This window comes from Lissotriton vulgaris, chromosome 3_2 (assembly GCF_964263255.1).
Source record: "Lissotriton vulgaris chromosome 3_2, aLisVul1.2, whole genome shotgun sequence".
Taxonomy (NCBI): domain Eukaryota; kingdom Metazoa; phylum Chordata; class Amphibia; order Caudata; family Salamandridae; genus Lissotriton; species Lissotriton vulgaris.
Genome location: NC_141690.1, coordinates 265,078,662 through 265,106,314, shown reverse-complemented (window position 1 = coordinate 265,106,314; position 27,653 = coordinate 265,078,662). Strand labels below are relative to the sequence as shown.

The following is a 27,653-nucleotide window of genomic DNA, read 5'->3' as shown; positions in this document are numbered from 1 at the left end:
GAAGTTGCTGTTAAAAAATCGAGCTGGGAAAATCTTGGCTGCTACACTAAAATTTCAGGACTCTTCTTTTAAATCCTCGCAGATCTCTTCTATTACTGACCACGCCGGTTCTAAAAAATTCCAAACACAAGAGATACTGGAAGTCTTTCGTGACTTTTATAATAAGTTGTATACTCCCTCTAATCAGTCCTCTTTTGACCAGTGTCAAGCTTTTTTACAATCGGTTCCGATTCAGTCGGTCTCTGATGCTGATCGCTCTTTTTTGAATAAACCGATTTCCCCCGACGAAATCAAGTCTGCGATTAAAGCTACTCGGTCTGGTAAAGCTCCAGGTCCTGATGGGTATCCAATCTTATTTTATAAAACTTTTCTCCCTACACTTGTCCCCAAATTAAAATCTGTTTTTGACTCTTTTATTAAAGATGGGTCTGTATCGGGTACGTCCGCTGAAGCTACTATTGTAGTGATTCCGAAAGAGGGGAAAGATCATTCGGATCCTAAAAACTTCCGACCTATCTCTCTCCTTAACATGGAAGCAAAGATTTTTGCTAAAATCCTGGCCAAAAGACTAGAATCCTTTGTCCCTCTTCTTGTTCATCCTTCCCAAAATGGATTTGTGAAAGGCCGTCTTGCGCGAGACAATGTCCGCACTTTCTGTCATGTTCTCGGTGTTGCCAAACGCTCTCTACTTCCTGCCGCGGCCTTGGCCCTTGATGCGGAAAAGGCTTTCGACAAGGTTTCTTGGCCGTTTCTTCGTGCGGTTTTATGCGCGCACAATCTTGGTGACTCTTTCATTAATATGATTATGTCCTTATATTCTCAACCCAAAGCTAACATTAGAGTTAATGGTGCGACGTCCTCTTTTTTCAATCTTAGTCAGGGCACTCGACAGGGTTGTCCCTTATCCCCACTCTTATTTTTATTATCCATTGATCCTCTTCTTCGTTTGATTGACCTACATCCTGATATCAAGGGTTTCTCTTTTGGCCCTCACTGTATTAAAACTGCTGCATACGCAGATGATGTTCTTATTTTTTCGGATGATATCGCTCTGGCAATCCCGGCTATTTCTAACATCATTTCTCTATTCTCTTCGGTTTCCGGATATACCCTAAATAAAGACAAGACGGAAATGTTCCCTTTAAATGCCTATTGTTTCCCCTCGCATATGGGATCAGCGGGCTTTAAATGGCAGTCTACACGCTTGAAATACTTAGGGATTTATTTTTGTTCTACTTTGACTACCACTATTGCCTATAATGAATCTCAGACTATACTTAAGGTGCGTCGTCTTTTGGATACATGGTCTCCGAAACATATTTCTTGGTGGGGTCGCCTCCAAACTCTCAAAATGATGATCACGCCGATTATTAATTTTGTTTCATCCATGCTGCCGATTAAATTGTCAGATTCCTTTTTTCGCGAAATCGATATTCTGACCTCTAAATTTTTGTGGAATGACAAACGTGCTCGACTTGCCTACAAATTTTTGCGTCGTCCTTGTGATATGGGAGGTTGTAATTTTCCTGACTGGGAGAAATATCAGACTGCTTTTTTGGCGTCTCAAGGTGCTTTATGGTTTTCTCCGCCATCTCTGCATGTTCCTTCTTGGCTGCTCATAGAACAGCATTTAGCATCTCCTTTGCCTACTGCCTCTTTTTGCACTGCATCCACTTTGCATATCCTATTTTCCCGGTCTATAATTCTTGATACAATTGCGGCGGTTCGTAAAATAGATAAGAAGGTGGCAATTCCGTTGCATAAAACCAGGTGGACATCTATCTGGAGGAATTCCAAATTTAAGCTTATCATTTCTCCCACCCTCATCTCTTATTGGGCAGACAAAGGAATCTCTCTTGTTAAACATTTATATGGTGCTTCTGACGAACCATTACCCTTCTCTACCTTGGCTCAGAACCTTTCCTTAACAAATCTTGATTTTTATACTTTTCTTAAAATTAAGGTGGCCATTGCTAAAGTTCGTCTTCATCCTACTTCTTCTACTATCTCTCTTTTTAATATTTGGATCAAATCTGGTCATGTTGCCTCCAAAATTTATAAATTTTTGTCCTCTGCTTCACTCCCTGACCAGACGGTGGCCCATCGTAAATGGTTACATCATTTTGATCATGCCACTACAGAACATATTTCCTCTGAAACTTGGCAATCAATTGGTAAATTCTCTCTTCGTAATAAAATCGCACCTTCTTTAATGCAGTCTAAGTTTTTTTCTATTAATCTTCTTCATTGGACGCCTGTGCGTCTTCATTCGCTAAACCTTAAAGATGACAACTTATGCTGGAGCTGTGGTTTGATGGCAGGCGACTTTCCTCATATGTTCTTTCATTGCTCCTTGCTTCAACCTTTTTGGAACCTCATTCAGAAACATCTCTCTCTTATCTTTGGTATTGAGCTCCAACTTTCCTTCCCCGTAATTTTATTAGGCCCACTGGCTGCCTCTACTCCTCTTTGTTTAGACCCATTGGAGTTACAGTTGTTGGATCTTCTCCTGACTGTAGCGGTGAAAATTATTCTTATGGAGTGGAAATCCTTTTCATCGGTTTCCTATCATACGTGGTGGGCTTGGGTCTCCTTTTTACGTAGTGCTCATACTTCGGTTGATCAAGCTCACCTCTCTCCATCTATCTCTAGTGGGGTTTGGAAAGCTTTGGATGATTATATGGAATTGTCTTCCAAGGGGTTGGTTCCTCAATTTCCTTTTGATGTGTCTGTCTAATTGTTGTCTGCTATTTGGTCTCTAGGCTGGGTTAGTCATGTGGGAATCCTTCTTCTCTCTTTTTTCTCTTCTCTCTTTCCTGTCTTCTTTTCCTACTCATTCTTTCTTTACTCTTTCTCTTTTTCTCCTCTCTTCCTCTCTCTGTTTCCTCCCCTATCCCCTTCTCCACATTTTATAGTGATACATATGTTTTAAGGCCTTGGTAGAGGTTTTTACTTGAATGAAATCTATAGCTCTCATGGGCTATTGTTCATTATCTATATTTAATATCTTGATTTTCCTATCAATTTTAGCCCTTTTTGCATATCTCTATTGCATCGATTGTATCACTTGTATTGCATTATATATTCATTATTCTTACCATTATTCTCATCAATAAAATTTTCTTGAAAAAAAAAAAAAAAAACATATTTGCACCTATTTAATGTTATTTTATAATTTAATTCAGCACCAACGTTTGCTTAACATTCATGATGCTGTAAAACGCAAAGCAATATATTTCCGTAGCGTTCTAAATGCACACTTTTTAAAAACTAAGCATTTTTAGCTAATTTCTGGGGAGGATTGTAGCGCTTGAGAAAAACCCAAATTACAAAAAAATAAAATGTAAAACAGGCTTTATCTTATTTAGATCCTCCATGCATCACAATTATTGTAAACTGTGTTTGTCTCTAATCTGACGAATGGCTTTGGCAACCACGCGCATTCATATTTGTGCACCGGGGCAAAAAGGAGAAAGATTATTCTGCAACTCTTTAAAAAATATAGGAACATCTGCTGCTGATAAATCATTGTTCTTCTGCAGTAGAGTTTATGAAAAAAAGTGAAAACCTCCTCCATAAATAATAATAAAAAAGGAGCACGATTTATGCTTCTTTCTGGCCAAGTCACCGAAGGCTAGAGCCAGATGACTCCGCCTTTCATCCTTCTGAAATTGATAAAATTAGGTATCACTGAGTTCAATGAAACTTGCTATTTATATTGGTGCACATGACAACATCTGCTGCGGCAGGTGCGGCATAAAACCCATGATAAATTTGTTACGTAACAAATAAAATGAAGTTTACATGTTGGAATCAATAAATCCAGAGGAGAAAATGTTATTAACATTGTAGTTTAATTCAGAGAGCAGGACCACAACAGCTGGCTGTGGTAGCTCAGTAGGATAATGACTCCACTCCCAGGAGCTTTGTTTAATGTCGTGGTCGTGGATTCACTTTATAATGGAACGATCCAGCCTTTCAACCTTCTGGGGTCGATACATTCAGCTGCATTGATTTGGAAAGCAATTAACTTCTATTATTTTTCAACTGCACTGATAGACCTACTCGGGGTTCCTATGCCTGCCATGTTTGTGTTAACACAATAAGGGGCATATTCACAAGCCTTTATCGCCATCACAACGTCACTTTTAGTGACGTTGTGGTGACGAAAGGGGCTTCACCTTATTCATAAGGCAGCGTTAAGTCACTTAACGTGGCTTAGCCCTGCCCTGTGAATAGGACCCCTTTCACGCTGTGTTTAGCGTGAAAGGGGCGCACAGTGGGTGTTGTGGTGGGCGTTCCACCTCAACACCCATTTATATTTACACTGCCCCCTATTCACAAGGGCAGCGTAAATATAAGCTAACGCCAAAGTTAAGACCAGGAAAACCCTGGTCTTAAGTTGGCGATACGAGGAGAAATGCTGTATTTCTCCTTGTTTTTGCATTTTCCATGTGTGCTGCGTGTGCAGAACACTTGGAAAATGCCAAATGCCATGGTTTGTTTATGTACAGGAAGGTGTCCCTTCCGGTACATAAACAAACCTTTTTCTTCAAAAATGCAGTTTTGTAACTTACATGTGTGCTGCATGAAACAGCACACATGAAAGTTACAAACTGGCATTTTAGGTTTGTTTATGTGCAGGAAGGGACACCTCCTTGCACATACACAAACATAAACAAACCTCCCTGCTTGCAGACACCCTTCCACTCTGGTGCAAGGGTGCCTGCGTTGGCGCTAAGTTGTGAAACATATCGCCATCGCAGGCAGAAAAGCAAGGCTGCACCATGTCCTTGTGAATATGGTGCAACCTGGCGCTTCTGAAGTGGCGGAGAGAGGCGCTAAGACAAGAAGGCTAACGCCTCTCTCTGCCACTGCATGTAGACACGCCAGACTGTCTATCATCGGAGAAACAGAAATTCACTGCGGACCCCCTCCTGGTGGAGAAGTCATTCTCTCACCCACTGTAGACAGGCCCTCCACGCAGTGTGAAGTTACATCGCAGACGCCTTTGACACTCTTGTTGTCTCACCAAGCGTCAAAACGAGTAATACCCTGCTAGTCTCAGGACTAAAAGTACGTCCCTCTGTAAATGCTTGTGTGTGTGGTGCAATATCAGATTGCACTTGATAATAAATACATCTCGTTGATGAAGAAAACAGAGGTTAATGTGTGTATAAAAGAGCGAAAGAAAGGACTGACTGTACCAAGACTAGTCACCGCAGACAAGAACGGAGTTGTCGCAAGGAAGGGTCAGACTAGTTGCTAGATGTGAAATGAAAAGACAATTTATATAGCGCGATGGCTACCATGAGGCGTCCCAGCGCTGCAGAGGTTTAGGGCTAAGGCGGAGTAGCTGGGACTTATACCGGTTTGTTAAAAAGCCAGGTTTTAAGGAGCTTTCGGAGTATCAGCAGTTTAGGCTCTGACCTGATTGCGAGGGGGAGCGTGTTCCAGATCTTGGCCAGGTTGTAGGAGAGTGAGCAACCTCCACATCTCGCTTTCTTGATTTGAGGCACTGTGGTGAGGTGAGAGGACCCGGATCTAAGGTGTCTACTGGGGTGGTATGCCTTTACAAGCGGACGGTTAATAGAGGGCCCTGTTCCCCAGTAAGACCGGTGGGCGATGCACATGGCCTTGAATTCAATCCCAGATTTTACGGAGCGCCAATGGAGGTCTTTTAGTTGGGCTTTGACTGAGACTCGTCGGGGGATCTCGAGAAGGGTCCTGGCGGCACAGTTTTGGATAATTTGGATTTTGTTCAGTGTGGACTGCGGAGCCCCAAGGTATAGGGCATCCCCGCAGTCCAGGCGAGATAGGTTAAGCCCTGTACCATGATCCGTCTTGAGTGGAAGGGGAGAAGGGGGAGAATCTTGCGTAGTAGTCTCAGGAGCCCGAAACAGATGGCAGATAGCTTAATTGCCTGGTAGTTGAAATTGAGTGCTCTGTCCAGCCATAAGCCGAGGCTTTTGATTTGTTCTTTGGGTAGGGGGGGTCAGCCTAGACAGAGGGGCCAGATTAATTCAATGGGCTTGTCGATGGTGTTTCCCAAGAGCATAATCTCTGTTTTCTCCCTGTTTAGCTTTAAGCAGGATGCAGTCATCCATGTAAGCTATGGTGAGAATTGAATGGGGGGTCCAGAGCTACCACTAGCTGCGTGTCGTCCGCAAAGGTGATAATTTTCACTCCAAAGGGGCGGACGACCTCGGCTAGTGGGCTTAGGTAAACATTAAAAAGGGTGGGGCTTAGGGAAGAGCCCTGGGGCACCCCACAGTTCAGGGGTTTGCTGGGGGAGGTGTATTCTTTCTCAAATACCTGGAACGAACGGTCTGTGAGAAAAGATCTCAACCAGGTGATTGCCGTTCCCGAGATGCCTATTCTGCTAAGATGGTGGAGAAGAATGTTGTAGTTCACAGTGTCGAAGGCGGCACTAAAGTCGAGGAGAATGATGGCCGTCGACCCACCGCTGTCCAAGATCCTGCTTGCCTCCTCCGTCACTGCGACCAGAGCCGTTTCTGTCCCGTGGAGGGGCTGAAAGCCCGTCTGTGAGGGGTCAAGAATGGCATTAGATTCTAGAAAGTTTGTCACGACTGCGTTGACATGCTTTTCTAGCAGTTTGCTGAGCCAGGGTAATAGGGAGATGGGTCTGTAGTTGGAGGGGTTGTTCTGATCCAGGCTCGGTTTCTTTAGGAGAGCCTTGACCATGGCTTGTTTCCATGGGGACGGGACGGTGCCAACGTGGAGGGAGGTGTTGAGTAGGTCCAGCCAATATAAAACAACAATTCCCTTGAGCAAGGTCATGTACATAAACACCATAAATGGAAAAAGCAATAACTATTACAAGAAAATACTATGCTGACAAAATTTATTGTATACAAAACAAGTTAAAAAAGCAGAAACAAGGTAAACTGCTTCACACAGGTTAAAATAATTATAACAATAAAATAGCAATCATACATTCAATATTGACCAGCAATATCGCTAAGAACAGACAGAAAAACAGTAAGACATACAGTTTGTACAATACAAGGTGTGTGTTCTGATATTCTTTTCAAGGCACCGGTGTTATGCACTCTAAGACCATAATGTGTCAACATCGGTGTCTGAACCATGAATCACACTGTACTAAGGCGTCGACGCGTTTCGGTGGTTTGTTGAGATTCTATCCACCTTTATCAAGACAAAGAATCGATTTCTGTCGTAGTATAGATACATGCGTTCCTCTCAAGTGCAAAGGACCGGTTTCTCGTGGTTATGCGGTCGTCCTCCGTAATGGCGATGTTTATTCGACCCGAGTGTTTACTTGTGATCAATTTTCGGACTTGGCCTGTGTTAATGGTCCTTGTCCATAGATTGTTGAAAATTTTCAGCTGAATGAGTCTAGATTGGTATTGCATTCAATTCCTTCTGTCCCTTCTGACGTGGTTTCTATTTATGCCTTGCCGATAAATCTACCTGTTAAGTGAATTGTATTCGGGTGGCAGTATAATGCCAAACTGTCTGAATCTACAGCGCTTTTCTTTCAGTCGCGTTGTATGGGGCCGGAGGCTCCTAAGTCATGCCCCATAAACGTGAGTCTTTGTTCCCTCTACGTTTGATGGTGGCTGCCCGCTTCTCCGGTCACCAAGATTCAATGTAAAGTAGGTCCAGTACAGTGGGCGAGATCTGACTGGAGATCGGGATGAGGGCTCGCGGGGGGCCGGGTCCTTGGGTGAGCCTGATTTGACCTGCTGCATGATTTTCTCTAAATTGCTAAGATTCAGGGGTGAAAGGTGTGAAAGTGTGGCGGGGGATGGTGACACAGGGTCTAGGTCTAGAGAGTAGCCGATGAGGGGGGAGTTTTACGAAAAGGAGGAATTAATCATTTCTATTTTTTGGTAGAAGAAGTCCGCTAGCTCGTCGCAGTGAGCCTGAGTGTTGCAGTGCTCCTTTGGTGTCTCTGGCAGTTGAAGGAGAGATTTTGCTATTTGATAAATCTCCTTAGGCTTTGAGGCTTTGAGGCTGCTTTATTAATTTTTTCCTCGAAGTACTTTGCCTGTGCTTGTTTAATACTAGTTTTATAGATTTTGATGGCTGCCCTGTAGGCTGTCTTTACAGTAGGCGAGTAGTCGAGGCGCCATTTCCTCTCAATTTTTTTGCAGTTTTGTTTGGCGTCTCGAAGGTCGGTGGTGTACCACGGGGCGGTTGCATTCCCTCGTTTGGGGTTAGTACCTTTTAGTGGGAGCACCAAATCAAGAGATTTGGTGATCCAGGTGTTGTAATTCTCGTTGTCCTCTGTAGGGTTGGAGGTTTTGGTAGGTTTGGTCGATTCAAGTTTCTCTAGCCACTGTGGCTGGGGTAGTTTGGACCAGTTCCTGGATTTTGGGGCTGTCGTACGTTTTGGTGAATGGTGGTAGGGGGGGGTCCACGTAAAAGGGATGAGAAAGTGGTCTGTCCAGGGGAGGGGGGGAGGGGTTTCCGACTTCTAAGTTAGGACAGTTGCTGAATATCGGGTCCAGAAGGTGGCCTTTTTGATGGGTAGGCCCAGGGACTAGGTGCTCTAGTTCGAGGGCGTCTAGACTGGAGGATAATTCTCTGGCATTTAGGTCATAGGGGTCGTCAAGGTGGGTGTTAAAATCTCCTAGGAGAGTGAAGTTTGCAGGGCTAAAGGCGAGGTTTGCAACGACAGGTGCCAGATTAGGAAGGAATTGTACTTGTGTCCCAGGAGGGCGATATACCAGCATGCCTGAGAACGTGTTTATGGGACTAAATTTGATAGTGAAGGGTAGGCATTCACTATCTGGGACTACAGCGGGAATGCTGGTGATTTCGTAGCATGTCTTGTGGATTAGTGCTAGTCCACCTCCTATTCCTGTTTTGTGGTCATTGCGTAATATTTGAAATCCTTGAGGGAGGGTTTGCACCAGGTCAGGTTCTGATTGTTCACGCAGCCAAGTCTCTGTGAGGAAGAGGATGTCCGGATTTGCATCCTCTATCAGTAACGAGATTTCCGCGGTGTGTTTGGGAAGGGACCTGCAGTTCAGCAGGAGCATAGAGTAGTGGGGAGGGTCTTTCTTTGGGTTTGGTGATGCTTGGAACCCGCAATGACTGCAGGTGGTGTGTTGTTTGGAAAGATCCCAGGAGTGGAGACATGGTGGGGCAGACTTCCTCCTTAATAGGTGGAGGAATCGTGAACTATATTGCCTGACACTGGTGTGCGGCCGGCCAGGGGGGTTGCCCCCTGCCCCGGCCGGCCGCGGACGGGCGCAGACGGGCTTGCCTTTGGCGCGCCTGATGTTTGGCGGCAAGATGTAGGTAGCTAAATACTGGTCGGTAACGGCCGAAAATTGGTAATTATCCCGTTACTGACCGGTATTTAGCCTCTTTTAATGTAGGAGACAGGTTTTAAGGATTCAGTAATTTACTGATTCCTTATTTTAATGAATTGGTAAATTACTGAATCCTTAAAATCTTTGTAGGAGGCACTCAGGTGAGTGCATGTTAGCTTTAAGGATTCGTTATTTACCACCAACTACAGGTTGGTGGTAAATACCGAATGCCACCCTGCCACCCTTGAATATGCTCCCCCTAGTACCGATTCAGTATTTACTGAATTGGTAATAGTGAATGGCTTCCCATTTTTTCGGAATGAATGGGAAGGTGATTCCTTATTACCGAATTGGTATTACCGATTCGGTAATAAGAAATATTACCAAATCAGTACACTTTACCGATTTATTACCTACATCACATTTACCGATTCTTAAATACCGAATCGGTAAAATTCGTATTTAAGAATCGGTAAATTGTGAATACCTACATCTAGCCCCAAGTTAGGACAACAACCAAATTCAGTAAAGCAACATGCTGTCACTATGTAGTTGTGGGGGTAACTGGCAGATAAGGTGGTCAGTCTGAGCGACTGCAGTCTTGCCTCAACAGAAAAACCTAGAGCACCCTATTAGATGGGGGGATTTGAGCAGCTTGGTTGGCGGTTGTGCATGAAAGGGGTAAATTAATAAATACTGATCCCCTCTCACTGGGGGAAGACTGTGATGATAACCGACTGCTTGCAAGCAATTCCTGCGGGAGACACAATGGGATGAACTGTGGGGTGGAGACGTCTACGTGTAAACACCGTAGGATGAGGACGCGACTCCACGGCGCGCAAGAGCTGACACAACAGAGAGCGCCCTCTGGTGGATGGTGGTATGGGGTGTCCCAGGGTGAGCCGTGTGGACGGCTGCTGGCGGGACGGCTCCCCTCCATGTGATGGCGGAGGAGCATCTGGCTGCTGGCGCACAGCACAGGTGAGCTTGCTATGTCCTTACAGATTCAATACACACGGAATACAACGCAGATCACCCCCAACCCGCACTGGGAGAGCATGTTGTGTGCACACAACTTCCCGGAATCCCCAAATATGCAGCACTTGAAGAGGTCACGCGGACCAACCAAGATTTACATTTGTGCTACGTATTCGGTGATTAGGGGCCGGGGAGCTTGTCTATATCACTTGCAATTCAGTTAATAGTTTTGAAATTGACATATGCGGGTTGTCTTTTTGTAAACGGTTCTAGGGTAGGTCGACGATTGTCGAGGTGCACTGTCGCAGGTCTTTTCCTGCAGAACAGTGTGGTTATCAGCGATGTATATATGTGTGCAGGAGGTGGGTGGGACTGGATGCAACAGCAGCGCATGCCATTGGTGCAAAACCTAGCAGTACATCCTTGAAGTAGATACTTTCAGATACTCGAAGAGCATCACAGCTCTCGATACTAACTGCTTTCACAAACAAACTGTAGACACGTTGTCCGGCCTGGGCGGCGCCCGAGGGAGATGGCGATAGAAGGACCTGGTGCCGCCTGGGATCTGTAAAAAAGTTGTCGCCATTGAAACAGAAATATAGTGCATCCTGACTAATAAAGGAGACTGTTTAATGCCGCAAGTGAAAATTCCAGTCCGGAGGGGCCGTCGAAGGAGAACACCTCATTCTCAATCACGACACAGCGTTTAGGATAAACGATGACACCAGCCAATAAGATTGATGGGCGGGGATTCAAATTTGTTCCGAAATCAAATCCATCACAATAAGCCTCACAGAGCGAGGAGCGTGCGCTCTCCAGCTCTAGGTCCTGTTGAAGGGATTCTGCTCATGCACAGAACTATGCACAGGAAACCAGGACCTCTGTGTATTGTGGTGTACCAAAAACCCACCTCAGTGCCTCGAACCCCTATCCAACTAGCATCAGTGTATCATTTATTTTCCGTACTACAGCTAAGCTACCAATGATTAGACAACCAAAAAAAGCGACTTAGGAACCTCTCAAGAATAGTGGGAATACAGAACAATCTTTTGTTTATATTCTCACTAGCAGCCCATCCTGACGTTGTCCGGGTATGAATTGCTGCCGGCTAGTAGTATATTGTTTTGTAGGATTTCGTTTTGATAGCATTTCTTATCTGTGACAGGCCTGTGAAACGCTCCGATTCACAGTGCACTGCTGATGCACTTAAGAGTGCGCGTTCAGTAGTGTTTGAACTCGAGTTTACCTACTTTATTTTTCCTTGCAATATTATATAGCGTGAACTCGACAACATGGCATGAGCACAATTTACATTACAGAAGAACACATTGATTTGTGGTAGGCACGGGGAGACAAAGCGATTTGCCTGGAATCACAGGATGTTGAGTTGATGCCGAGATTCAAGCATAGCTCCCCAGCTCTAAAGTTCGCAATTCTAGAACTTGTGGCGGGAGGTGTGTCTAAAAGTGTATGTCGGTGCTGGCCATCAATGAGAGAGACCTGTGCATTTTTCAAATGGTTGGTGAAAAAATATGAGTATGTTGCTGGAGATGTGGGCCGCCGTGCCACCAATGTACTTACTGGGGGAGGGTAAACACCCATTATTACGCAACTTTCTTTCCGCATACCATCACTCCGCATACTTTCATTACGAAAGTACCATGACTCCGCAATGCCATTATAACGCATGGCATTACATTTTATATGCTTTTACCACGCATACATTTACAACGAAATTCAGTGTCAATGCATGAATGGTAAAAGTATGTTTTTTTTTAATGTTTGGATAAGGTAAGTATGGGTATAGGGGTATATGTTTTGGGGTACTGGGGTATATGTTTTGGGTGTTTGGGTATTTTAAGGGTTCAGATATAGTTTTGGGTTATGGGGTACAGGGGTAGTTTTAGGGTTTAGGGTAGGTATGGGTTTTGGGGTACAGGGGTATTTTAAGGGTTCGGGCTAAGTTTGGGTTTTGGGGTACAGGGGTATTTTTAGGGTTCAGGGCTAGATTTGGGTTTTGGGGTACAGGGTATTTTAGGGTTCAGGGGTAGGTTTGGGTTTTGGGGTAAAGGGTTATTTTTAGGGTTCAGGGCTAGGTTTGGGTTTTTGAGTACAGGGGTATTTTTAGGGTTCAGGGGTAGGTATGGGTTTTGGGGTACAGGGGTATTTTAAGGGTTCAGGGCTAGGTTTGGGTTTTGGGGTACAGGGGTATTTTAGGGTTCAGGGGTAGGTTTGGGTTTTGGGGTACAGTGGTATTTTTAGGGTTCAGGGCTAGGTTTGGGTTTTGGGGTACAGGGGTATTTTTAGGGTTCAGAGGTAGGTTTGGGTTTTGGGCCACAGGGTATATTTATAGGGTTAAGATGGGTTAGTGTTTAAGGGTGTTGGGGTATTTTAAGGAGTAAGGGTGGGTTATGATTATGGGGTGCAGGGGTATTTAAAGGGAGCAGGGTGGGATTAGCACACAATATGAGACATGGCATGAAGGGGGGAACGCCCCCTGCACACGCCCACAGCACAACGCAGACACGCCCACAAGGGACTACTTTGCTGGCACGGTTCTTTTACCTTTTAAATGTATATGGTGGGTGTCTGCATAGCCTATGTCCTTCTGCTGCAACTGCCCTTTCCAACGCTGTATTGGGTGTTGTGATTGGAGCTGTGGTTCCTGAGATTATCTGCCTCATAGGTATGGGCTCTCTCTTCATTATAATAGTATGGATTAATGTACACAACATGAGTAATCAGAGACACGGTATAGTTTAAAATGTTTATTTCAACAACGTGCTCTAAGATGCAGTATCTTTGCTAACATAAGTAAAAAGATGCATAAAATCAATACAATCAGCATTGTTACAATTCCATAAAATACAAACAGAGAAATCATATTATAATGATAGTGGAACCAGGCCTACAGTGCCTTGTGTACCATCCTCCCCGTGCTAGAAGTTAGGTAGTATAATAATAGAAGATCACTAGGTTAAAACGGGGCATACCTCCAACGTCAGGTGAAGTGAATCACATCCCAAATGCCTGTCTAATGCATGCAATGCAATATTAAAAGCACCAGAGTTTCAGAAATAAGCAGCTGTGTGAATGTTGTGTCTAGAGCGTGGGCCGATCAACCTGCATCGACAGCATACATTATTATTTAACCTTGAACACTTTGTGCAGACTTGAGGTCACAGTGTGAGTCTAGTGATGGGAAAAACACACTGTTCTCATGTGAAGGAAAGCAAGCAGTTTGTCTTTATAAAAACAGAGACATGTAGTGTCGTGTGCAAAAGCAGCAAAATGGCGTTTTTAGCAACTAACTCACTTGTGCTAATATTGCAATGTGTGCAGGCAGAACCGTATCCTCACTACAGTCTGCAAGACCTAAATAGGATGTTAGGAGGTGCAGCGTCCAAGGGTGACCCTGATTTGATAGAAGTAAGTAGATTAGAAATGTCCTCAATCGTAATTTCAGTGAAGGATGACAGATTTCCCTTCATCTGCTTATGAGAGGAAGCAGCAGCAGTGGTAGTTCAGGGCTCAACCTTAAGCACGGAGGCACAGATGTAATTCACTTTCTCTCAAAAGAAGCTTGCAAGCATGTTACAGCTGGCTTCAGAGGCGAAAGAAGCTTGCAAGCATGTTACAGCTGGCTTCGGAGGCGAAAGAAGCTTGCAAGCATGTTACGGCTGGCTTCGGAGGTGAAAGAAGCTTGCAAGCATGTTACAGCTGGCTTCGGAGGTGAAAGAAGCTTGCAAGCATGTTACGGCTGGCTTCGGAGGCGAAAGAAGCTTGCAAGTATGTTACAGCTGGCTTCGGAGGCGAAAGAAGCTTGAAAGCATGTTACAGCTGGCTTCGGAGGCGAAAGAAGCTTGCAAGCATGTTACAGCTGGCTTTGGAGGCGAAAGAAGCTTGCAAGCATGTTACAGCTGGGTTCAGAGGCGAGAGATCCTACTTGAGGTAAAGGTGGCTTCATGAACATTTTTACTACCTTAAGAAGTTCTTTTGGTGAACTGGCTGCATTTTCAATCTTTGCACTTATGAAGGCGACACTTGCCTTCCTTATGGCATAATGTTAGATTTTTACCACCTGCTTGTAGATTTTTTTTACTGTGGGTATCATAATGTTTCCTCCATCTTCTTTCTTTCTTTTTACAATCCTTTGTCAGGATTAGAAGTTCTGAAAACCACAGGCTTGTGCCAGCCTAGGGTGTTTTTTTTGTAAATCTGTTGGGGATGAGCTGATGCAATGAGTTTTCAATCCAATTTTCATATGTAGAAAATACGTCAGATACTCCTCCTTCTAATCCAGGGAGTGGGCTGGGGAGATTGTTTTCCCAGTTTGTGACATCCAGTTTTGCCCACCTTCTGCCTGGCCTAGCTTGCCTGGAGTGAGCAAATTTAGGAGCAGATTTATGTTTCCTGGCGCATCCCTGCATTTCAGCAGGGATGCGCCAGGAAAGATGAATCATGCAAGTTTACCCTTGCGCTACCACAGATGCGCCGCATTTACAATGTGATGCATCATGGCGCAAGGATAGACAGATGCGTGTCGCATCTGCTGGCGTAAGGTTGGCGCAGTGCTGGAGTTGCATCGCGGGCGCCATACAACTCCAACACTGTTCCAACCCTGCCTATGTCTAACATGGTGCGTCAAGCCTTACGTCTACTTCAAGCAGGTGCTGGGTTTTGACGCAGCCGGATCGGAAAAGTGACTGAGTGAAATCTTGTAGATTTCACTCAGCCACTTTTACGAGGCGTTCCTGTGCCGGAAAGCCCACATGAAACCAGACGCAGGTTTGATGTGGCGCAGGGTTTTACAACGCAACACATCTCCCTAGAAGCATCACGTTGTAAATACCCCGCAGCATGGCGCTAGCTTTACGCCGCCGTTGCATCACAGACGTGACGCAACTGCAGCGCAAAAGTGGCGTACGGGGCTTGTAAATCTGCCCCTTAGTTCCTTCCTTTTTAAACTGGAAAGGGATAAGGTACTGGTCAGTCAAACACTGGGGAAGCAGAAATGTAAGTTTGAGCCAAGGTATATTTGAAAAGATTGGATCTAATATGTGTCTTTTTGTGCATAGGGCCTCAAGGTCCTGAGTAAGATTATTTACTGAGGTACATTTAAAGTTTTCAAAGTGCAAATTTAGGTCACCCAATTTAACAAAATTTGACTTTTGCGTAAAAATTAACAAGGTTGGTTACGCTGTTGTGGAGGTGGTCAGAAGGAGGGAAGATGAGTTACAGAGCTAAAAGTTATTTACAGGTCATTGGGGCATAAGGTGTTGGCTACTGTAGGGCAGACAAGGTTTGGTTGAGGGGTCATGGGTGTTGAAGCCAAGGAGGGCTGCACATGTAAGGGTGGGCGGCTGGGGGAGGGTGGGGGTGTTGCCTGTCAGGTTGAGTGCCTTGTAATTTGTATGGCGCTTGTGTAGCATTGTGTGGTATTTTGTGACATTATGTGCACCTGTCTCATTAAAACCCACCTTTATCACGCTGTCAAGCCTCAGCGGCTATTGGATTGCGCGACCCGCTCGATGTCTTTTTATTGGTGCTTGGTTCGGAAATACTCTTTAGCTGAAGCACAGTAAGTCCTTGTCTGAGGACCACACTTCCAAGCACTCCCCAGGGTGCAGTTGGACTGCTCAACTATCACAGGAAAGAGAAAAAAGCTCAAGGAGCCTTAGTTAACTTTCTCAAATAATTGGTCTCGGCAGAAGAGCTGGCCTTTGCTCAGATAGCGCCTTGGGCAAAGCACAGTTCCCCCCCCCCCCCCCCCCCCCCCTCACACTCATCATCTTTAGTTGTCAGTGTGTTGGAAAAATGGGAGGGGTATCTGGAAGGTGGAGAGAAATGGAGATAAGAGAAAAACAGACTCAGTGGCGTAGCTAGACCTTTGGCCGTCCAGTGCGGTCCCTGCGTTTGCCGCCCCGCGGCTGCGTTGAAGAGAGCGGGGTGGAGGGGGACTGCTGGCGATTCCTGCATTTGTCATTGCCGCCAGAGACAGCTGCATTGGAGAGCGGGGCCAGGTGGGGGTGCTGCTGATTACTCCGATTGCCATTGCTGCCCCGAGACAGCCGCATTGAAGAGTGGGGGAGGGGGAGTTTGCTGTCCATCGTAGCCCCGAGATGGCAGGTCAGTAACAGGGCCATTTCTGGGTGTTTTGCCGCCCTAGGCGAGAATTAAAAAATGCTGCCCCCCTCCCTTTTACTACCATCACTCTTTCCCCCTGTCATCCAGGCTAGAAGAAATAATGCATTAGATATTCCCAAACTCATGTTTTTTGCTGCCCTAGACGGCCACCTAAGCTTGCCAAATGGTAGAAATGGCGCTTGGTAAGAGCAAGGAAGGAGGCCGCCGTCGCCGCCAAAACTCGTGCCACCCAGGGCGGATTGCACAGAACAAACCACGCCACTGAACAGACTTCATAATTATCATTAACACACTTTTCTTTATAGCCAGGCTGGAGGGAGACTGCAGCAGGCAAGTCTGACGCCCCTCTGAAAGTCGGCGCCCTGGGCGTGGATCCAGCTCGGCCGTGCTAACGCCGGCCCTGCTCCGCAGAACTTGACTTGTGCTGATGATAGTGCGGGCACAATCAACACTATGGGGGTCATTATGATTGCGGTTTTTCCGCATCCTCGGGGCCGGCGGAAGCCACTGCAGGCCCAGAGGATGCGGAAAAACCGCAGCTGACTGACCAAAGACCCACCGCCACATTAGGATGGCTGGTGGGTCCTGGTTTCCGTCCGCAGCTTTTCCGCCACGGTCGGCTTACAACCGCGGCGGAAAAGCTCTAATATGGTGACGGTGTCTTCCAGACACCGTCCACCATATTAGGATGGCCTGTAAATTATGCTTTTCCGCGGCGGGTTTTTCGCCGTGGAAAAGCATACAGAACTTCACTGCGGGGGCCCGTTGCGGGCCCCCTAGGTGAAGGGGGGGTGGGGGTGCACATGGGGGGTACCTATGGTACCCCCCTGCATTTGCATGCAGAAAGCCGCAGGCCCCGCGTGGAGCCTGCCTCTTACTGCATGCAAATGCAATGTGCGCATTTTTAACATTGCAGCGGGTGCAGCTTGAAGCCGCACCCGCTGCAATGTTAAAAATAGAGGATGTGACCGCCAGGGTGGCGGTCACATCCTAATTGCACAGGAGGGAACTCCGCATGCCATGCGGAGGTTCCCTCCTGCTCTGGGGTCACGGACGGACGCAAGTCCGTCCGCAATCCTAATGAGGCCCTTAGACAGGGGATTGTAACTCTGTGCCACCTCCTACATTGTACAAGTACCGGTTTGAGAATTAGCAAGAATGAACAGATCACCAGTGATTTAAATGGGCCGGCACTTCTCCGTATTCTCCAACTGAGTACCGGGACTTCTCCTATGTGTTAAGAGAGTACTGGTACTCCCAGTGGCTGGCATGCGGTGGTCAGTCTCTGTGTTATGGGCGCGTGACAGTTAATGGCGAGTGTATTCCGGTGCTAGGTGCGGCTGCAGCCCCACACTCAGAGCCGGCATTTGTTAAGATAGAGCTTTAGGCATTTGGCGCCCTTGCTAATTGTGTCTGAAATGAGGCAGCAGGGGGTCCTTTTTAAGTTGACTGGTCAGTTCCTGGATGAACAGTGACTACCCCGTGAACCCAAACACCTTAGGACCTCCCCAGCTCACCTAAATCACCAATAGCTTAGCTGCTAACGGTGATGGGTCTGTTGGTGTGTGTGTCAGCAAGGGTGAGACAGTGAAAGAGGGTGAAGAAAGGGACAATGAGGTGTTAAAGCATCGCCCAAAAGCCTAATCAATGAATTAAAACAGCTCTAATCTGGGCGGTCAGACAGAGGCACAGGGACACGAACAAGGCGGTTGTAAGATGATAGGGGTTCTGCAGCTTCTGCTGCTGGTATTACCTTAATGCGCACAGCTTTGTGTGCCCCACGAAATACTGGCACCCTGGGCCCAGCTCGCCACTCTACAGGCCGGCCCTGCTCACACCCCTACAGCGCGACAGGCCAGAAAGACCCGTGTGGTTTGACAGCTAGAGCTCTCGACATTGAAACTGTCGCGCTGTCAGTTATAGGGAAAGGCTGCAGCACCAGTGCCTGTCAGAGCGCCTCACGCCCTTCGGCCAACTTCGGCTCGTGTGTGCAGGGCACATTGGGCATTTTTTGCTTATATATGGTGCAAACTTGGCAGGAAGGCATTAAAGTGCTTTACATGAGAAGCACAAGTTCTACTTCAACGCATACTTTTTGTTTTTAAGGCACAGGTGAAATCCCAGCGTGGGTTCAACATCCTGTGATCCAGGGCAAATCACGTAAATCTCCTTTTGTCATAAAAAAAGTCTGCTTTTGCGTATAACTTCTGCTTCTCACATTAATGCCCTTGGGCTAAATTCACGCTTTATATAATTACAACAAACACCAATTATACCCTGCAGCTATGAGCAGAATTTGGCCAAGGGCACAGGGGCACTTTACATTAGAAAATGCTGATAGTGTACAAGGCTGCCTCGAAGCCACGCCCCCAGACACGCCCCTCCCAGGCCCACCCCAATCCATTTGATGAGTACTGTAATATGTTTTCAGTACATGGAAGAGCAGTAAGTTGCTGCGTCCAGAATCGGGGATGTTTCCCATCTAACAAGAATGCTCTTCCCTTTTAACCCCTTGTGTGCTTGCCGTCTGACGTCATGGTGGGCGTGTGCGGAGGACGGCCTAGGGCCAACTGAATCTCGCCAATTCAATAAATCTCCCACACAGCGCAAAAATTTGAGCAGCGCGGAAGGGCTTAAAGACCCCGCTTCGTCGACTCAGGGTGTCCCGCGACCCATGTTAGTGCAGCGCCACGGTCTGCAGGTAGCGCGTGAGTAGCACTTCCAGTATTGCGTCTCTTTCTGGCCAGGTGCAATCCCCGTCTCTTCCAGCCTGAGAATGTACACCTCGAAGTGGGTTGCCCTACTGACCCTCCACGGGCTGCCCTTTCCTACTCTGTATCTTCCCGCTGTGACCGCTTTCCTGTAAACGTCATTTTCCAGCACTACTAGATTTTCCTTCCTCTTATTCATTATTGCTAATATGTATTTACAATACATTGGATTCTGTAATCCCTGTATAAATGTCAGTCTCTGATTTCTTTATAGTCTGCGACTTGTGACTGACGTCACATTGTCTGCTGCCAGAGCCAGCAGCTGAGGTGAAAGGCAGGTCAGGTCATGGAGCATAATTGAAGCAGCTGTTTAAAGCAACACAAATTTAACATTGCTTTTCTGTCTTTTGCTCTTTTTTAAAACCTTACAATGACAAGCTGAGAGAATTTGTTTATTTTTTGCACTCCTTAGAGATATGCTAAAATCTTTCTGGATGTTTCTATACATTCAGAGTTACTGCAGCTTTTTTTTAAACTGACTTGTATTTAACTGTTTATAATATCAGTTTATCCCAAATACCTAATAGGTTTTTGATTTGTTTGATTCTGCACTAAATGTTTTATTTTTAGTCTTCATGTTTGCAAATATGTGCGCTCTTTCATATGAAAGAACTGCACACCAAGGCTTTACGTAGGTTTGTGGAGAACATAATGGTGTGACCATGTATTATGTGGGATAAAGTACCCCAGCCATACATTAAAAGGATATTGCAATCAACCTCAGAGTTTTATAACCTTATAACAGTGGTGTAACAAAATTTGAGGGAGGCCTCCTGCAAAGTACACAAAGCCCTCTACCCCTACTCTAGGGACCCAGTCAGAAACTTTCAGGCCACGGGCCAGCCACCCGCGCACAGAGCCAGAGGGGGCCACCTGGAGGGCATTGTTGCACCACTGCCTTATAAAAGAATTCGGCCTCTGACCTCATTCTTCTAAATGATTCTAGAGCTCCTTGATGACTTTCAATATCCTTAAAATGCAGGGCAGGGGACACTTTAACCTTTTTATAATCACTGACTTGTGAGGCACCCAGTCGCCGATTATAAAGAAAAGATACCACAACTTCACTATTATAAGTTATTACAGTTGAGTGCTGATGTCACAATTTGTGCCGTCAGAAACAGCATCCGAGGTGAAAGGAAGGTAGGGTGTCGGTGCAGCTGTTTAATGCAACAAAAATTAAACATTGCTTTTCTTTCTTCTGCACTATTTTTTAGAAAGGTTTAATTCTGAACTGGAGGTTTTACTTTTAGTCTTTTTGTTTGCAAACATGCTCACTCATACATCTAAAAGAGCCATGCAGGAAGGTTTTAAATGATTTGTGATAAAGGTGATCATGTGAACATGTATTATATGGGTTAAAGTACCCCCTGATGTGCGTGATAAGAATATTGCAAGTCACTTTTGAGATCCATTGCCTTATAAAGGTATTCAGCCTTTGGCCTTGTTCCTCAGAGGGTTATGGAACTCGCTGGCGACTTTCAATATCCTTATCATGTACTACAGGGGGTGCTTTATTCCTTACATCATGCCACTGCTAGCCCTTTACTTGTGCTTGTTGTTTAGTAAAGAAAATTATACAAGTGCTGCACTTTCAACACTCGTGTCATAACTTTACCATGTTGTCCTTTGGACGCCATCTTTAATGTCTGCCCTAGGTGGATGGTGCTTTTGAACCATGCTTTGCTCCCAAACTTTAGAGATAATGCATAGCGCCTTGATACCCTGCTGGTGTTCATTAGATATCAACCACTAAGTTTGATTATTCGTGCCTTTGATGCATCTTATATCGATGTATGCAGTGCGGCTTGTCACTTCTTAGACTTACATCTTTTTTTAGTATTGTATTTTAATCTGCGTCAAAATTGAAGTCATTTCTACCCCCCTTGTGTGTGTCAGCCGGGACACAGACAGCTGCACCTGAGTACTTCACAGGTGTTTAAAAGACCATTCACTTGTTAATGAGGCTTTGCTGTTTTTCACCCCGTCTTAGAGCCCCTGCATCTCCACTCTGCCAATTGCAGGAAGAATTATAACCCCTTTACCCCCCTGAAATGTGCCTCCAGTTGCCTCTGGACTCTCTTGCTAGAGTAGGTGAGGTCTCGGCTGGGTCAGAGGGCTCTGTGTTTCAGCAGGATGAAATGCTTGCCCCGCCTGGGAGTTATTGGTGGGCTCACGGCTGGTAAGGCAGGGTGACCAGGAGTCCTGGTTTTGCCTGGACAGTCCCGGGTTTTCACCTGCTGTCCCGGCAGATTTCAGGAGATGTAACTCCTGTCCCGGTTTTTACAGAGGGGCGACTGAAAACTGTGGGAGGAGCTTTTTTATGTTTAACAAAGTGGAGATAGGTAGCAGTTGTTTCAAGGAAACAATTTAATTAACAGGCAAGCTTCTAGGTTTAAAAATGACATTTTATGTATGTTCTAACTGCCTGTTCTGTAATTCTCTGCTGAGGAGCCTGTCATTCTGTGCGCTCGCTTGAAGTAAAACAGCAGTCCTTCTTCTATTTTCTTGAAATATCCCTTTTTTTGGGCTTTAACCCCCTGGCTGCGGCCGGAATTCTGTGCTTTTGCGCCACATTCCGATCGCGTTTGTGGTCATGACGGCTCCCGGCCGTCATCAGCACGCGCCCACCGTAACTGATGATGACCTGGAGCCGTCATCAGCACCGAAGGGGTTAAAATTCTGGTCACCCTTTGGTAAGGACGCTCATATTTAAAAGATGACTTTGCAATAATGGAGCTGAGCCTCGGAGGCACGGACTGGCTGAATCTGCTTTTGGATTAGTGAAGTGTCTCGAAGCGCTGAATAATTCAGCGGGGCAATTAGAAGCCCATTCCGTCTGACCACGGCCAGGATGGATACCAGGCTAGCGGCTCGAGGGCTTCGGGAGTCCTTAAATCACCGCTTTAGTGTACTTTACCTGCACGACTCTTCACCAGACATCCTGAAGTGCAGGATTACCATTTAAACTGGGGAATCCTGGTTAAATCTGGTTTAAAAATATGCCGCGGTGACGCCGTTTTTCATAATACTGAGTTTGACGCCAGAGGAGGGTGGTATTTTTTTCCAAAATGTAAAAAAGATGAAGTGTGTGCGCCCTTTTTTATGTCAGGCAAAAGACTCCTACGTCGTGTCTTGTTAATTAAAAAAAATGCTAAAAAGACATTATATACACATGCAGGAGTGTCTAGTCATCTCTCGTCAAGCTACCGACTACTTTTAGGCTACAAACCAACAGGCTTCTTTTTAGGAAAATGGTCAAGACCTGGCTCCCTACCCCCGCCCCCACCCCACCTCCCGCAATAAACTTTGGTCGAGGCTGGGCAACTGCAACATGTCACCCCTAGCGCCAGGACGCCTCGGCAATTGTGCGCTTTATAAATATGTCACTTACTCACTCACTCACTCACTTGTCATCCATTGGTCTATTCAAGAGTCTTTCACACTGTGCATCTACGCACTGCAGCATGAATCGTGCGGCAATGAGTCGCCCCGCCTCCGTCATTGGCTCTCCTGACTGTGCGTCAGTGTGCTGATAACTTTTTGTTTTTTTTGTTTTGTGATGGGTCATTTTGCAACAATTTTTTTAACAAACATATGTATGCCATCTGTAGACTACAACATTTTAATCTTTTTTATTCATTTTAAAATGATTATGCGCACCGCATTTGACTGCCCAAACCAACAGTTGAAAAACAAATTTCACGCTTGCCAGGGCTACACCTATTGCCTTTGGCAGGGTTATTTTTTAATTGGTCTATGGAGCACATCCCGAAGAAAAATGTGCTTACATCAGCTTTTTGTGTGAACTAGGAACAAATGGCGGTGTCCTTCAATGAACATGAGAAACCGCCTGTTCTCAGATGGCTGAGTAGCGAGGAGTGGCCTTTCTTGTTGCGACTGTGCCCCATCAGCCAATCAAAGGAACAACTACAGATACGTGTTCCAAGTCCTCATCGCCAGCAAGCTGGACTGCACCAACGCCCCACTGGCTCCCAACTCTGCAAACAAGCACTCTTTAAACTCTTCATCCACATATACAACGCCTGACACAACACTGGCCCCACGTATCTAAACAACGGCAGAAACAACCACAAATTTACCAGACACCTTCACTCAACTGGACGTCTGCTCACACACCCAGGGGCATTATGAACCCCCTGCCTTAGCAGCTAAGTGGGGGTGGGATACTTTATGGGCCGCTTCTGTCTGCAACTCAGTAGACAAAAGTTCATAATCAACGCTATGGGCCCGATTACGTTGAGGTTCGAAATCATTCTGACAGAATCGGTTCGGGAATGGTGTCCGACCGACTCGGATCGGGAGAGTCCAACCGACCGATTACGATGCATCCAGATGCTTCCAGATACGATTCAGATTCTGGTGCCTGGCACACTGTGCATGGCTGGTAAGGGGGGGCCTATGGGTACTGCCACAGGCCTGATTGCAATGGCTCCGGGTGCAGGGGGCCCGCTACGGGCCCCAAATTCTGATTCAGACTACCAATTCGAGTCGGACGGCACAATTCGGAAAGGCTGTCTGAATCCAGCATCGTAATCGGTCGTTCGGAAGCCCCTGCTCCGTACGGCTCAGGCATTCCGAATTTCATTGGGTTCAGATTAGGATATTCCTAACACCTAACTTGCATCATAATCGGTCGGAAACCTTTCAGATTCGGTCGGAGAGACACGTTCCCAATTCAGAGCAAATGCCATTAGGAGGCCTTCCAAACTGCATCGTAATCGGCCCCGATAAAGGAATATAGCATCAATAGAATAGCAAGAAGAGGCAAGGAGGAAGAAGAGATGGGTACATAGAAAAGGGAAAGAAGAAAGGAATATTGAATGGATAGAAGTGTAAAAGGAAGGATGAATGAATGTGTTGATGAATGAGTGTGTGATAGATTGGTGAGTGGGTGAGCAAATTGATAGGTGGGTGGACAAGGGAATGGATGGCAGAGTAAGGGGATGTATTGGTGGATGGATTTGTAGGTAGAAGGTGAGTGAAAGGACAGCAGAGTGGATTGACGAGCCAATGGATGGCAAAGTGGATAGATGGGTAGATCGCTGGATGGGTGGATGGGTGGATGAGTGGACGGATGGGATGGCAGAGTGGATGGATAGACGGCAGAGTGGATGTATGCATGGCAGAGTGGATGTATGCATGCATGGCAGAGTGGATGGATGGAGAACGGGATGGATTGATAGATGGATGGATGGAGGAGCAGAGTGGAAGGATGTTAGAATGGATGGATGGAAGAATGAGTGGTAGATTGGATGGACAGCAGAGTGGGAGGATGGATGAATGGATGGCAGAATGGATGCATAGATTAATGCCAGAGGGAATGGATGGATGGCAGAGTGGATGGATGGAATAGGGAACGATTGAATGATGGAAGAGAGAACAACTAGATGACAGAATGTAAAGGTGAAATAGTGGATATCAGCGGGTGGGTGGAAGGGTGAAAGGATGAATGGATAGATGCTTGCACTGAAGAGACAAGGGAGCTCTTCTAGAGAGGTTAGGGATCACTTGCTTCGGTGGTGCTGTCAGAGCTTTAGTTCAAAGTGGGGTATTTAAATGTTCTGGTTGCTCCCTTGCACAATCCCCTGCTGCATAGGCAGAACCAGATCCATCGGGGTTACCTTCTCCGACCGAGCTCCTAAAGCCTGGAGTGACTGCCCTGGCCCTTCAGTGCCTCCTCCACAGATCTTGAATTCTACAAGAAACAGAAGACCCGCACTTCACATGTCCCTGGCCCTGATCCAGCCCATACAGCTCCCGCTTTAACGCCAGGATCCCCTCCTGGCTGAGGCGTGTGCTATACAAATGCACAACATAACTGTAATAACCGACTTTTCCGACCCTTTTTAGAAGGAGGATGATGGACAATGACTCCAGCCTATTACCCTTGTAGTACAGGGATTAGGACTATAAGTAGGACCTATCCATAAGGCACAGTAGTGCATTTTCGTACCCTTTTCCTTATATCAGGGCTTATAAACTAAAGCTAGGGGATAGATATATAAGTATTAGTGATGATCCGTCCTTTTGTAAGAGTATTAGTATATTTTCTATGGAGTCATGTATATTTTGGGCCTTGCAGGCCTTAAACGGGATAGACTCCATCTTGCCCTCTGCCTGGTAGCTGGAGAGGCTTTCTAGGTTAAATGTAATGTTTTAGTTTCAAGGTGTTGTTCGCTTGGAGAGAACCGGTTCAGGCTGGCCCTTATCGAAAGACTGTATTTTTCTCCACTCCGAAGACACAACTTCAGGCCGGCCAGCTGGGAACGTGTCCTTGGTACGGGGAGGTACAAGAATTTGGTGGGCGGCAGGTTACTGGCCGTAACTTCCCATGAAGGGACAGCTTCCATATTAGCGAAAGTGTTAAGCAATGAGTCAGTCAGTCCATAGGCGGCAGCTAGCCGTTAGCATCTATGCCATTAATTATTTCTTCGGCAGACAATCGCCATTTTGAAGTCCGAGAAAGATTCCTAAACCGAGACTCTCTGAAAACCAAAGAGAGAGAGAGAGAGAGACGGTAGCTAATAACGAGCAAGGTTCCAGTGACTTGGAGGGAAGCAGAGGAGGTTGAGCCTAGCGGTGCAGACGTGTACTTGTGACGGCTGAGGTGGGACCCCGAGACGAGCCAAGACACAGAGAGAGAGAGACGAGAACCTAGATGACTGCTGAGTCCAAACTTCATATTAACCAGGTGATATCTGCCCCTTCCCTTGCGAAGCGCGCACCTTAACCTTTACTTTTTCTTTGCAGCATATATACATATAGATATATATATATATTGTGTAGTATTGTGTTTATTTTTTCTTTTACTATAATAAATGCCCCCATTTTTGGTGAACCGACATGTGCCTTGTATTCTTGTTCAATCATAGTAATCTAGTTCTCCTAGTCAGACGTTGTTTGCATGAACGGATGTGAATCCCGGTCAGGTAAGGAGTGACTGAATAAGTAGGGAGATAGGGAACATTTGATGCCAAGAGCAGAAGGCACATATTGTAATTCGAACACTATACTAATTTCCATTGCCGTAGTTTTACCCTGAATAGACAACTACAGATTTCATCCCTGAGGATTCATAGGAAAGTGATCGTCGTTGGTACACGGCGTTAATGAGAGCACCTAAGGTAGATGGTGTGTAGGTCTGCTGGATTGTAGACCATGTGTAAATGAGAGCACCGGAGGGATACGGTGTGGAGGCCTGCCAGATTGTAGGCCGTGTGTGAGTGAGAGCACCCAAGATTGAGGGGTGTGTAGGTCTGCTGGATTGCAGACCGGGTATAAATGAGAGCACTGGGACTGCAGGCCCACGTGTGTAGACGCGCCGGATCGCGTGTCAAGTGAATAAAGTGCGAAATGGTACATTATCAGACCTGCCCCAGGGTAGACTAGTCTGGGCCCACGTGGCCGCGAGACTAATAGGTGTGAATAGGATATTGTAGAACCAATGCTTGTTTATTGCTATTTTCCCCATCCTTAGGTACGAGATGTCATACATATGCCTATATCCATTGTAAATACGTTCTAAGGAGGGAGTTGTTTACGTTCCGGCTGGATTAGAGGGGCTCCTAGGAGCGGATTCCATCTGGTCCAAAAATCTGGTCGGTACATCTGGCGTCACAAACTGTTTACGAAGCCTGTGTGCGCTGTATTGTTTTTATCTTGTTGGTTTGCGCTCGGCTCGTACGTATTTTCTTTGTTGATAATTGTATATATATTTTTTGTGTGTTAAAATGTTTTCGAGAAAAAAATCAAAATCTACTTTTAAATTGCCTGTTGATATTCCCGGCTGGGAGTCAACGCCTTATGAGGCTCTGGCCCGTGAGTGGGCCGATTCTACTGGTTTGAGTGAGAATTGGACTTCTTGTTTGGAGCAGGCGGAGCCCGCTGATGTGGTTTCTTGCTTGCAAAAAGCGCCAGTAGTGAAGAGTGATGAGCTTCCTATTTTAGGACGCAGAGGTTGGATTGTGTTGACTGCGTATAGAATGCTGCATGAGAAGTTTACTAAATTGCAAAAGCGGTTTGTTGATATGGATGAAAAGTTTATTGAAGTGCAGAATGCGCACACTCTTTTGCGATGTCAAAATAAATTGCTTGCCGACAAACTTGAAACTTATCAAACTATAGCCGAAAGGGCTGCAGTACGCATTGCGAAATATAAATACAGACACCGTCGTGGTCGTGTGTCTACGCGGAAAGTGCGTCTGGTCGTGGCGAAAGCCGGACTGGAATGGAACCCCGACGAGTGGGATGGTAATATCTGGGATTCGAATGATTCTGGCTCCTCGGCTGAGGAGGGTGACAAGCGCGAATCTTCTCGCTCCGGACGTGATTGCAAGTCTGCTTCTTGTGACAAAGATGACATTTCTAGCGATCGTAGTCGCTCTACCCGTTCTGATGACGTATCGCGCCCTGATGGTTCTTCTAA

At 46.1% G+C, this 27,653-nt stretch overlaps 1 protein-coding gene across 1 annotated transcript in view; it reads right to left on the bottom strand.

Annotated features, from left to right (window-relative positions):
- LOC147725648 (dedicator of cytokinesis protein 2-like) overlaps positions 1-27,653 on the bottom strand; it is a 1,712,066-nt gene that overhangs the window by 1,296,217 nt on the left and 388,196 nt on the right. The gene's annotated exons all lie outside the window — the stretch shown is intronic.